Source organism: Brassica oleracea, chromosome C7 (assembly GCF_000695525.1).
Source record: "Brassica oleracea var. oleracea cultivar TO1000 chromosome C7, BOL, whole genome shotgun sequence".
NCBI classification, from domain to species: Eukaryota; Viridiplantae; Streptophyta; class Magnoliopsida; order Brassicales; family Brassicaceae; genus Brassica; species Brassica oleracea.
Window position 1 is genome coordinate 34,667,421 of NC_027754.1, and position 445 is coordinate 34,667,865.

Genomic DNA, 445 nt, shown 5'->3' on the forward strand with positions numbered 1-445 from the left:
GGTGCTCAAACATCAAACTTGAAGCTTCAAACTTCTCTCTTGTAGTAGTGAATTCAACAACAAACTTCAAGCTCCAAATCAAGGTAAGTGATAATGCAAAAAGATGATATAATGTGAGAAAAATATAGCTTATGAAAAAATATGATAGAATAATACAAAAAAAAATTAGATTTTGATAAAAGATGATATAATGTGAAAAAATATAGATTATGAAAAAAGATGATAGAATAATGGAAAAAAAATAGATTTTGATAAAAAATGATACACTAATGAAAAAAACAATTATGAAAAAATATAATAGAATTATAGAAATATTTACAATTGATTAAATTTTAGTTACAAATCCCCTTTTGTCATTTTAGGAAAAAAAAAAAAAACACAATGTCTTTCTCATCAAGTGATGAAGTTGATGAAGCTTTAGAAGAAATGGTCGACCAAGTAGTTG